Source organism: Mytilus californianus, unplaced genomic scaffold, assembly GCF_021869535.1.
Source record: "Mytilus californianus isolate M0D057914Y unplaced genomic scaffold, xbMytCali1.0.p SCAF_11, whole genome shotgun sequence".
NCBI classification, from domain to species: domain Eukaryota; kingdom Metazoa; phylum Mollusca; class Bivalvia; order Mytilida; family Mytilidae; genus Mytilus; species Mytilus californianus.
The window spans coordinates 73271955-73284815 of record NW_026262593.1 but is presented as its reverse complement, the minus strand read 5'-3'; the positions used below and the strand labels follow the sequence as shown (position 1 = coordinate 73284815).

At 31.5% G+C, this 12861-nt stretch overlaps 1 protein-coding gene across 2 annotated transcripts in view; it reads left to right on the top strand.

The window, feature by feature from the left end:
- LOC127720671 (uncharacterized) overlaps nt 1–12861 on the top strand; it is a 241483-nt gene that overhangs the window by 53578 nt on the left and 175044 nt on the right. The gene's annotated exons all lie outside the window — the stretch shown is intronic.

Below are 12861 nucleotides of genomic sequence, written 5' to 3'. Positions count from 1 at the left end.
ACCATGGTTGTGAAACTACAGAGAGTATACTGTGTAGGCTTTGCTTTGTCAGCTAACATTTACTAAGGACATGTGCTTTTAACAATTTTTTCAGAAAACACAAGATTCAATCTTTCTGACCCAAAATTTAAATGTAATTGAGTTGTAATTGAAAAGTAATTGTAAATTACAGACACTTGTGGCTATGTTATTCATTACTTTCAATTACATGTGATTGAAAAAATGCTCAATTACACATTACATTCAATTACTTGAGAAATTGTATATAATTACGATCAACTACAATTACATATTTCAACTACCCCATGTCTGATCCACATGTCAACAAGAAATGTCTCTGAAAGGAAAAAAGTAAAATCACAAAAATACTGAACTCTGAGGAAAATTTAAAACGGAAAGTCCCTAATCAAATGGCAAAATCAAAAGCTCAAACACATCAAACGAATGGATAACAACTGTCATATTCCTGACTTGGTACAGGCATTTTCTTATGTATTGAAATGGTGGATTAAACCTGGTTTAATAGCTAGCTAAACCTCTCACTTGTATGACAGTCGCATAAAAATCCATTATATTGAAAACGATGTGTGAACAAAACAGACAGACATAATAGGTTTACATGTCAAAAATAGTGGTAAAGCAGTCAACATTGTGTTATTATCTTAATCACTATTAATACAAACAAATATATAAACAAGCATTTAACATGGCACAATAACACAATGACGGGATATATAAGTACAGGGACACGTCATATGTAACAAAGAAACACAAAAAGGCATATAGACAAAGCATATTAGCAAAAATGAAATATAAGTATACAAAAATTATCATATAACAATGACGGGATGTATAAGTACAGAGCCACGTTATTGTAACAAAGAAACACGTAAAGGCATATAGACAAAGCATATTAGCAAAAATGAAAGACAAGAATACAAAAATTATCATAGAACAATAACACAATAACGGGATGTATAAGTACAGAGCCACGTCAAATAGATATCACCAAAACAGAATAAACAGTAAAAGTAATATTATTAAAGACAAATAAAAGAATACTATAACACGTTATTAAGATGATAAACAACGTCAGTATCAAGCATCTATACTTCAAAACCATCGTGTATTATTTGTGAAGTTGATACGAAATAATTATCAATAAGGTCTTGGTACCTTCCGATGAACTTTTTTAGAAAAAGGACGATACGTTCTTTGACATACCGCTGGTTCGTCAACTTTCTGCTCAGACACTGGTGACGTTTTACGAAGTCTGAGTATTTGCTGCGTGCTCTTGAATACCGAATAAGTTGGGAAATGTATATCTTATATGCTGGTGAAGTTTGTATATTGCTACTAAGGTGGGGGAAATTGATAATTTCTAAATTAAAATCGTCTCGTTTGTCATAGATTCTGGTACTGAGATGACCGTGTATGTCAAATTCGAGGTATAAGTCCATAAATGAGGCGGAGGAATCAGTGTCTGTTGTTTTTATAATTTCTAGTTCTTGGTGATGTATTTATGGAACCCAATCAGATAAGTTTGGATTGTTAATGGAAAGAACATCATCAATATATCTGAATGTGAAATTAAATTACCTGGCTTCTTTGATGTTCGAGGCCAAATTATTTGAAAATCGAAAACTTATTACAAAGATGAAGAGCTCATCAATCAAAAAGGACATGAGTGAGATATATGAAAATCTAAAATTATAACAGAAAAAAAAATAACGAGCTGATAAAAGTACAGAGTCGAAGACGAACAAGGAAATATATATAACACAATAAAGCATGACAGCAGTTTTACCCTGTCTTCTTCAATCACAGAAAATTTCCGTATTGTATGCCAATTTATTTTATGTAAATGTAATACTAAATTTGATCGTCCTCAATCCGTGGGCACATTATTTTTTGTGGTATAGGTAACCAGTTATTAGGTGCATGTAAGACATAATTTGCTAGACATACTTTTAAAATAGGTGCTGAGCATTTCACCTGTTAATTGTTATAGCTTTGAAAAAATTCAAACAAAACAGATCATTATTGATCATATAGAGTTGCTGCCAGCAAGGAAGCTATTGAATCAAGATTCCTAGTGGGTAACTTGGAGACATCACCTGAATAGTTTTTTGGTCGCAATCATGATTTGGTTGGCCGTTATGGAATATCTGTATCACAAATGACTATGGATATGTCCAAATAGTGGTAATCACAAGGCCATTCTTTGTTTTCTCATCAATGACATTACCGAATGAGACTGTTCACCGATTTTGTACCTGCCAAGATGGAAGCAACATAAGGTGCATGATTTATTCCTGATATTGGTAGCGGTTTCTGTTGTTAATACTAATACCGTAAATTGGGTTATTTTGGTTGTAGTTTTATTTTGGTTTACTTTGTGCCTCCAATGAAAGTGCCAAATATAAAAACACACGAAAATAAAGCAAACACTAAAATTGAAACGCCAAAATCGCGTACCGGTACGACAATGTGTAATGCTAATTGCTGGGGAAAATATTTTATGTTATTTTATCTTCCGTATATTTCCTACAATTCTATACATAGCCAAATCTGCAAATAGATACCTAGTATACTTTGACAACAACACTATATAATTTTTACTTAATTGTCAATTTTCTGAAATTGGAAAGAAAACACAATATGAATTTTTATTCACACATGTCATAAATATGCCAGGCTATTGCTGATTAGACGCCGTTATTGGTAATTAGAATATCAAAGTTCCTTGTAATCCTTTATCTTAATTAATAAACATGTACTGCCAGAGGCATAAGGATTAAAATTTAAATCCTTGATCGTCCATAGATTAACATGTACTGCAATAGAGATGATTAAAATTTATTTCACATGATATATGTAAAAAATAAATAATCTATTTAAAAAGTGATTTTAATGTTTAAGATTGTATTTCATATTTTCTTTCAGCTTTGAACAACGAAATACGGTATTGTTTGCAATTGCATCCGTATCCGATTCCTTCATTAAGTTAACTTTGTCGTGTTTCTAGTTTGAGAAATTCAATGATATTTTGTCAATAAACGGGTAAATAAAGGCAAATATGAATGAGCTTGCTCACTAATGTTGTTCTAAAATTAAACATATCAATTGGACGAAGCACCAAAATTACACACACCAAAATAAAACACATGCCTTTCGAGAGAAAACCGCCAAAATATCCCGATGCCAACATTTCCCAATTTACGGTACTACTAATATTAATTCATTGCAATTTTTCATTTTCAATAGCTATTTGTCATAGTTTTTTCGAAATAAAAAAAAAAATCTATTAATATTTTTCCTTCAAACTTCTGGATAAAAAGCAGCATTAGGAATGATTTTAAAGCGTAAATAAAAAGGGGGGTCACCGATGTTTTCACACCGATACAAACGTAAACAAGCTTATTAAAACGTCCTGTACCAAGTCAGGAATATGGCAGTTGTTATGTAATAGTTCGTTTCTATGTATGTTGCATTGTCGTTTGTTTTTTGTTGCACTTCATTGTTCTGTTGTTTCGTTGTTTTCCTCTTATAGTGGATGTGTTTCCCTCGGTTTTAGTTTGTAACCCGGATTTGTTTTCTCTCAATCGATTTATGACTTTTGAACAACGGTATACTACTGTTGCCTTTATTTATTATCCATTTGTTTGCGGAAGCTAACACTATCTTCTTATGTAACGTTATAGAACGACGTTGCTCGCATAGAAGCGTTTTATGCAACGCTTGCATTCGCTTAAAAAAACCCGTAATACTTCAAAACATTGATATCATGTTCAAACATTTTTTAAGCTATTTTGATTATTCATTTATATATTTATAATTCTCCTATCGAATTGTTAAATATACAGTAACAGTTTATTATAAAGTAATTGTCAACGATGAAGTCACATTGGTTAATTGTATCGGAATAACGAATATTGACCACATTCTGTTTTAAAGAAATAATGTTCGGCTTCCAGATTAAGACCCCTTCTACTCGGACGGCTCGACTGTGGACGGATTCATTTCACTATCAATCTCCAATCGCTTGTTGGTGGTAAAACTTGTAAATTAGTGTTAGCAAATACCACACCCAGCGGGTTAAAAAACCCTTGTAGCAGCTTTTAAGAGGTTTAGTTTGAGTACGAATAAAAATTTGAATGAAAGATGAAAACGAAGATGAGGTATGATTGCCTAAGAGACGACCCTTTACAAAAGACCAAAATGACACAGAAATTAACAACTATAGGTCACCGTTCGGCCATTAACAAGGATCAAAGCTCATACCTCATAGTCATAAAATGCCCCGAAATGACAAATGTAAAACAATCAAACAAGAAAATAACGGCCAAACTATGTACAAAACTATGAACGAAAAACTGATATGTAACACAGCAACAAAAGACAACCACTGAATTACAGGCTCCTGATTTGGGACAGGCACATACAGAATATGGCGGGTTAAACATGTTAGCGGGCGCCAAACCTTCCCCCTAACCTAGAACAGTGGCGTAACAGTACAACAAAAGAACAAACTATAAAGATCAGTTGAAAAGGCTTAACTCATCAAATGGATACACAAAGAAATACATCTAACAAAAACACACAGTGGACGTGGCTAGGTACTTGTACATCCAAACAACAAAAAAACACTCAAGTACATATCTGAGAGTACTCACAGTTACTGACAGCAATTTCAAAGCCAATAATGATAAATTAAAAAAATGATACATCTAAGACTAAATTATCAATCAGTACAATTCAAACATCCAGTGGATTTAGTATAAAGACGTCATAAACACTCAGAGAAATACATGTATGAAGGGTCAATAAGTTTAACAGTATCGTTTCTACATTTCCGTGCACGGTAAACAACATCTCCGTATCAATGAGGTGTGCTCTCCCGTTTGAAATAAGTTTGATATAGGTACAATCAAACTTTAACAAATTATAAACACCGTAAGGAACACAAGAAAAAAATTAACAATAGGGAACGAATAATCGTCCTATTTGTCTTAATTTTTTGTATGGAGTTTCCCGTGTAAAACTGAAATATCTAAATTTAGGAAAGGACAGTTATTACCGTTCATATTTGATTTATTTAAAGTAAGTTCCTTTTGGGTAAATTTCGGCAGTAAAATTAGAAAATTTCCTGACTATGTAACGAAAAATATCATCAAGATAACGGTAAGTGTTGTTGAATTTATCAATTAAATGCAATTTAGAAAGTTTGAGTTACTCTTAGATTTATGCTTTTAGTGTAAGATTGTAGTTTCTTTTCTGCTCGTCAACTCTTTTTTTTTTTTTGATTAATAGATATATTCTTTCATCACATGCATTTTTCAGTATATAGTATCCATTTTATTTGCCAATGATGATCAATGGTAGGTAAACTATTAGAAGTTGTTTGAAAATATTAATTGATTGTGATTAATCATTAAATATTCGTCGGAGACTTTTAAAGCTAAATATACAGTATGAGATGTTCTATTTGTTGAAAGCCGTACGGTCCCCCGTAGTAGCTGACAGCCACGAAATCTGGAATCTGGAGGATAGTTTTCAATTATACCACATCTCTAATATTTATAAAGACACATATTTATTGAGGTGGTAAATGTCCATCCCCATCTTGAGATTGTGTCTCTTCCGCCTCTAAAAGAGGTACTAGTATCCAATGAATCGTGTGCAACTTTTATGATATGATCCTTAACCTCTTTTTCTCTTGCAGGCTGATTGTGACATATATATTATGTTTACTTCTGTAAGACAATGACAAACGTCATTTATAGCTGTACAAATTTTGATCGAGTTTTAGATCTACTTAAAAAAAACGTTATTATATACATTCATAATCTGTCAAAATACACTTACACATGTTACAGTAGATTGTATTTATATATCACAGAAAAGGAGTTTATTGTTCTAGGAAACTGAAGGTATGAAGACGCATATTTCTAATTTAAACTACAAGTTTCCTTGTTTTTTTAATGAAAGAGAAGCAATGAACCGAGCTTAATTTGTTTCAAATGTCCTATCAGGCGCGTAGCTACGTTTACGTCAAAACGTCCGGGCGTGCAAATTAATTTCTGAGGGAAAATATTCCTTATCCAGATAAATTAAAGGAACTGTTTAAAGAACACGAGCAATTGTAATGCTTTCTTTGATGGCTCGTAATTGAAGCCATAAAAGTGACGAAATTAAATGTTTAATATTATATATTTGTTCATTTACTGTCAAATTTTGAATCTACAGTGAATATTGTACTCAGATTAATTTTGTTTAAAGCAATTTAGTATCTGCTGGGAAACAAAATGTTACACCTGACCAACTATGAAAATTAATTATTGCATGTGTCCGTTGACGAAATTTTCCCGTAAAAAGGTGTTAAAATTATATGAAGTTAAAAAAATTAATAGAACTTGCTTTTTTTTACTATTTTTATAAAGTTTTGATTTTATTTGTCGACTGATTGGTTTACCCAACATCTCCTTTCAAAGATATTCCAAAGTAACTGGTTTGGACATTTTTCTCTAAAACAAATGAAAATTAGATTCCAAATCAACAGGGGCGGATCCAGCCATTTTTAAAAAGGGGTTCCCAACCCAGGATAAAGGTGGGGGTTTCCAACCATATGTCCCCATTCAAATGGATTGATCGTCCGAAAAAAAAGGGTTCCAACCTCCTGTAACCCCCCTCACCCCCCCTGGATCCGCCACGGATCAACACAATGAAAATAACATGAAAAAAAATCAAATTTAAAAGGAGAGGCTAAAGATACCAAAGATATATTCAAACCCATCAGTTGAAAACAAACTGAAAATGTCATTTCAAAAAACGAAAAATGCCGAAAAGACAACAGTTCATTAAACAACAACATAAAAAACTAAAGACTAGGCAATACGAACCCCATCTAAAACCGGGGGTGAACCCAGGTGCTCCAGACGGAAGGGTAAGCATATCGATTCTGTTCCACATGTGGCACCCGTCGTGTTGCTATTGTAAGTAATTTTAAAACTCGGTGATAAGACTAATTCGGTAGGTCAAATGTGAGGAGAAGAGGACGGAATTGTAGTTACAACGATGGGACATGTCCGTCGTCATCTGTGAATAGTTATCAAAGGTACATGGCTTATAATTTTATACGCCAGACGCGCGTTTGAAACAGTCATCCAACTCGTGATAGCGATTTTAATATTTTCGAAGGGATGATTTCAACTTCACCCCTTGGAACTTCTGGTTTAATAGCTTAGCTTCATTGTAATTAGTAGCAACTTCATTCAAGGAAATCATGATGATGGGAAATGCCAGTTCTAAAATATCGTATCAACTGGGAGACATAAACTCATATGCAGGATCTACTGGAATGTTACTACATAGAAAGGGAAAGTTCACAACTGAGAAGCTGAAATCATCTCTTATGAAGTAAAGTTTTGTTCTCAACCGACCAATTTTGTTGCTTTTGATGAATTTTGAATGACAGACACGGTATTTTTTTCACGACAACACGTGAACTTCCGGGGTTTCGCTCCCAACCCGGAGGTCCTCTGCCCTGGGGTCGTTGGGGCCTTTGAACCCCTCGCCGATGTTCGGGCGTAAACTAAAAATTGGCCTTGCTTCGCCACTATCAATTGAACGTTAACTGTTATGTTAGAAACTGAATTACATGATTATTATTAAGCAATTATGATATTAACATGATTGTGTACAGAACAGTTTTTAGATATTAAGCGATTAGCGTCATTTTTACTTTTCCTACTGTGATCAAATTATTAATTTTATGTACAGAAAACGTACGATGTTTCGTGATTCTGCTAATCATCAATTGCTGTATTAAGTATGTTGTCTTACTTTATTGATTTTGACAGAATTTTTCGTTATACCTTAGCACACCATATTAATGTATTCTTTATTCTTTGACAGTTTACCGTACTCTTTATTTCCTATTATTTTCTATCATATAAACCCAATCGAGACCCTCATTTAAATGTCATTTGTCAAGTTTAATATCTTAAGATGAACATACACGCATCACAAAATCAGTGTAATATCAATACTAACCCCCTCCCTCCCCCCCCCCCCCCCCCCAAAAAAAAGTAATATTTCTATGCAGGGTGTGCACTATAGTCAACTATCTGAGAATTTTGACAAGGAAGATTTTAAAGTAATGGTTGTCATGTTAAATAAAAGTGTAAAATATGCATAACAAGTACAATGTTTAAAGATGCATAGTTTCTTTAGTGTATATAAAAATCTATATACATAAGGAAATATTTTTTATCAATTCCAAGAATTTTTTTTTTTATTTCCTTCTTCAGTGTAGCTTTTTTCACTTCATTCAATTCGATATTAATAGTTTTAGTTTTCAATTTGTCAACTAGATTTGTAATTGTTTTAAAATTTATTTGAATCAAAGTGACTATATAAATCAGTGATTTATTTTGAAACATTATATCAACTTAACAATTATACAGAATAGGTGCAGGGAGTTGAATGATAATGGAAGCAGAAAACAAAAACAAATAAGACATTGACAAATGAATAATCATCTACGATTGAAATGTTATACTAAAAGGTACCACGTTTTAATTAATTGCAAGTAATTGTTGGTGCTGTTTGTTTAAAGATATTTTGGTTTAAATATGTCCTTACATCTTGCCCTTCAGTAAAAAGAGATAGAAACAACAACAATTCTATGGTAGTATGGTAGGTGTGTGTCAATAACCTTGACCAAGAAAAACTAAAAGGCAAGTCAAATGTCAAGTACCATTTGCTGCTGCTGGATACCAGGATTAAAATTTGTACGCCAGACACGCGTTTCTTCTACGGATAAAGTTCAAAAGTAATGTAAAGCCAACAAAATATACAAGAAGCACATTTTAAGATCATGACATTTTTTTTAAAATACCACTTTACAAATGATGACTTGTGATACAAGCATCATATAATATTAATAGTTCTTAAAATCGAACTGCTACGGAATATTAAATTGAAGTAAATTACGCATCCGTTTTGATATATAAGCATTATTAGATAAAATACACATTTTTATAGATTTGTTCGAAGTCAGATATATTTAAGTCATTTAAGATATATCATCAAATGAGAAAAAAAAATATATCAACAAATAAAAACCATTAGTTTACTGGTTTCTGTCTTTGGACATGCACACCAAGAATATGGTTGGATTAAACATGTGTGTTAGCGCTCAATACTCACCTATTATCTGAAGTGTTTTACTGTAAAGTTAATTTGATATTCTGAAGTAAAAATTTAAGAGTCAAATAAGTCTGAAATCTGTGTCACGTGGAAAAGATGATCCAATAAAAAAGACCTAAATTATTGTCAAATCCGTACAAGGAATTAAAGCTTTGATTTACGAAGATTTATTACTTTATTTAAGAATTCTTCTGAAACGTTTAACTTGGCTTGAAACATCTTTTAATATATTTTGTTTAACTGATGCAGTATTGCACACATCAGCATGTTTATGGTGAGATATGTGGACACGTTTAAACTTCTGATTTATTCTGAATAATGAACATTCTTTTTTGATGTATGTCTCAGTTTTACTTCGCCTATTGCAGTTCAATAGTTTTAATTTACAAGTTCATATTACATATCATGCATACTAGTTATATTTAAAAATTACTAAACATTTTGTTTACATCCAAAATTCCGAAAGGTGTTTCCAAATACAGCTACGGTAATGTATCCCTGGGGTAGTAAATCCTTAGTATTTCGAAAATTTAAAAGTTTTGTAAACATTTATAATTATCATGATTACGACCATATCAATGATAATTCATGTCACTACATTAGTGCTGACTATTGAGCTTGTAATAACTTGTGGAAGAAACCTCCCCAGCAGTTGCATCAATCTAGTGGTTGTACATAAACTCATCATAGAAGTATTTCAGATAAAATCAATAAATACAAAAAAAGGAATAAAACATTTCTTATAAGAATCAAAATTTTATTTTATTCAAATTCAATTAAGGTATTATAGTTCATAGTTATATATAAGAATTGCAAAAAAAAAAAAAAAAAAAAAAATATACATTCTCTCTTAACTATCAATCATGTAGCTTTTCAACTACCTTGTCCTTAAAAATACCATTGTTACCTGTTATAAATAAATCAAACTTATATTAGATAACATTCTTTTATCTCAAAAACTTTGATAGATAGGTATAAACTGTAAACAGTAAAGATGATCATCAATGCAAGACATACAGGAATGCCACTACTAAGTATCATAGTTTTCTGGCAAATGAGCACATAGAAGTATTTTTTTTTTTTATGTAAAAATTAAGGACTTCTTAATCATTTCGTCGATACATAATATTTCAGGGTTTCATATATCATATAAAAAAAGGATATACTATCTTAAATGTTCTGTAAAAGTTTTTTGGTATTTTATTTTTAGTTTAGTTTGATCCCTACTTTGTTTGAGAGTCAGGAATGGGGAGGGGTCATCATTTCAGTATTTTTATTTTAATTTTCAGGCCATTCCTTAAAGTCATTAACATTCCATTATTCCTTAAAATTTCCATGTTTGTGTTTTTTAGCATTTGAACCTTAATTGTAATGTGATAACATGACTTTTTAATGATTTACATTGACAAATAACAGTATCATGTGCAAGACAGTTGTTAGATAAGTGATTACCATCATTGACAATTCCTACTATGACATTTCGCATTCTGTTAATCATTTTTATCTATAATAAGTATTTTATTTTTACCTTATTTTTGTATTTTTACACAATTTTTCTTTGTTTTTACCATTCCATTTTTCTCTATTTTATATTTTGTTTGACCATTATTCTGCATTTCGTACAATCAATCGTGACCCTCATCTATATGTTTATCCTATGTAAAATAAAAAATTAAATTGGAAACTTATTTATAAGGTATGCACTATAGGCAATTGTTGAAAATTTGAGAAGAAAGATTTTAATTAAGGGTTAGCGTGTTTGAATTACAGTATGACATATTTTTAACAAGTAACAATTTATTATTCAAGAAAACATGCATCCCGTCATTCCAACCCTTGCAATTAAACCACATCTCCTTATTTTGATTGAGTCAAGTGGAGGTTATTAAACAAAGATAAACATATTTTTATAACGTCTCATAACGTTTATATTATTTTTGTTTATGAGTATTGCTCTTTTACTTTTTTGCACTTTTTTTTTAATCTGGATTTCACTAGACTGGAGTTCAGTATTTTTTTCTTTTTCTTTTTCCATAGTTGTAAAATTGTTCCTGATGAAGGTCAATCTGGAAAAGTGGTTTGGACGTAACACATTGATACAGAGTCTTTTTATTTCCTTCTTTTGAATTTAAGAATCTTGAATCAACGAGAGGCGAAAGATACTAAAGGGAAATACAAACTCATAAGTAAACTGACAACGCCATTGCTAAAAAAGAAAAAAAAAAAAAAAACAGACAATCAACAGTGCATAAAACACAACATAGAAAACACAAGACTGAGCAACACAAACCCCACAAAAACTTGGGATGATCTCAGGTGTTCTTGAAGGGTAAGCAGACCTCGCTCCAAACGTGGCACCCGGCGTGTTGCTCATGTAAGTACCAACCCAGTCATATTCGGAAGGTTACATTGATGAACAATTACAGAAACGGGCAGAATGTTCAATAACAGGGGAAACAGAAAACAAAAAGCATATACAAAATCTAAAAGTAAATAGTTAACTAAAATAATAAAAGAGAATAAAAACAATAACGATTGAACAGTGTCCCTTATTCGTTAGGTAAAGGATATTCTATTTTGTGTGAATTGTGATAAGAGAAGCTGAGGGAAATGACTTTGCTGGTCTCTGGGACTGAAAATAAAAAAATATAGCCATATTAATGATGAAAAAGCATATTTTTCACTTTCAGATGTAGGTTATAGTTGTGTTCAATAGAAAATCCACGTTTGCACGAAACAGTCAATTGGAATAAGCTATCCAGCCTGATAACGGATGAAAACTAATTTTCTTCAGCATTTAATCTTACCTAACCCACAATCAGAAAAACATTGGTCATCCCATAACAGTTCTGTTAATTTTGTCTTGTTCTTTTAGATTAAGAGGACTTATTTTGTAATAAACTTTTAAATTTAATTTAGTGAACAAACTATTATTTTGTTTTAAGCCTCGACATTGAGTTTGACGAATAATTTCTAGTTCTGAATGATCAATATGTACACTCAATTCTAAATGCAATGTGTGCTGTTGAAATAGATTTCTAATTTTAAGAAAAATCTACATGTTCGGTATCAATATTTTGGATTTTTGTCCCAAGGAACCTCAAAATATACCAAATATGATAGTTGTTTTCAATTTGTTTGATGTGCTTTTGATTTTGCTATTTGATAAGGGACTTTCCGGCTTGAATTTTCCTTGCAGTTCGGTATTTTTGTTATTTCATTTTTTACAGAGGAAAACATTATTTTCAAAATAAATGGTCATCGGCAACGGACGCCAATTGATATAATAAGTTGTCAAGTATAACGGTTATATTTTGAAACAAACAGATGTGCATCAGACAATATTGAAAAATAAAAACTGACCTCAAAAAACAAATTAACACTGGAAATATTTGTGTAGGGCGTGTTTTATTATGTTTTAATATCTTATCATTTTTAAAAACAGAAAATGTTCAATACTTATGGGTAAGCAGTATAAAATTTCATATAAAGTAACAATATCAGAGTGACGACACGGTACATAAACAGAGATTTACATAAGGAAATTGTTTTTTTCTAGGATTTTCTTTTTTTTTATTTTCTTTTTATTGTTGATCTTTTCACAATACATTCAATATTCTCAGTTTCAGTTTTACATTAGTAATAGAA